The sequence below is a fragment of the Micropterus dolomieu genome, linkage group LG23 (genome assembly GCF_021292245.1).
Source record: "Micropterus dolomieu isolate WLL.071019.BEF.003 ecotype Adirondacks linkage group LG23, ASM2129224v1, whole genome shotgun sequence".
NCBI classification, from domain to species: Eukaryota; Metazoa; Chordata; class Actinopteri; order Centrarchiformes; family Centrarchidae; genus Micropterus; species Micropterus dolomieu.
In genome coordinates this window covers 7,750,077-7,750,621 of record NC_060172.1, presented here as the reverse complement: position 1 = coordinate 7,750,621, position 545 = coordinate 7,750,077, and the positions used below count along the sequence as shown (strand labels likewise).

The 545-nt window shown below is 46.2% G+C and overlaps 1 protein-coding gene across 2 annotated transcripts in view; it reads right to left on the bottom strand.

The window, feature by feature from the left end:
* The window catches only part of si:dkeyp-23e4.3 (rho GTPase-activating protein 7), a 40,582-nt gene that overhangs the window by 21,389 nt on the left and 18,648 nt on the right, over positions 1–545 (bottom strand). The window lies entirely within an intron of this gene.

Here is a 545-nt window from a genome sequence, read left to right as displayed (position 1 = left end):
AATGTTGAGTCGGTGTGTACATATGCAAAAACAATGTCGGACACCGTAGTTTTCTCTGGACCCCTGCCAAATCTGACCAGTGATGACATGTATAGCCGCATGTCGTCATTCCGCCGCTGGTTGTCGAGGTGGTGTCCAGCAAACGATGTGGGCTTTGTTGATCATTGGCAGACTTTCTGGGGAAGACCTGGTCTGATTCAGAGAGACGGCATCCATCCCACTTGGGAAGGAGCAGCTCTCATTTCTAGAAATCTGGCCAAGTTTATTAGTGGACCAAATCCATGACAACCCAGAGTTGAGACCAGGAGGCAAAGTCGCAGTTTAACACAATTCTCTGCCCTTCTTTTTCAGCAGTTACCCACCCAAAACCCTACGCAGAGTCGCAGTCTAACACACTTCTCTGCTCCTCCATTTCAGGAGTTACTTAGTGAAAACCCTATAGTGACGGTCTGTCCCCCGACCATTGAAATTATTTAAAAAGGTAAACAGAAGAGGAGCTGTGCATAAAAACCTCATAAAAATTAAAACCACAAGAGCAATAGTGC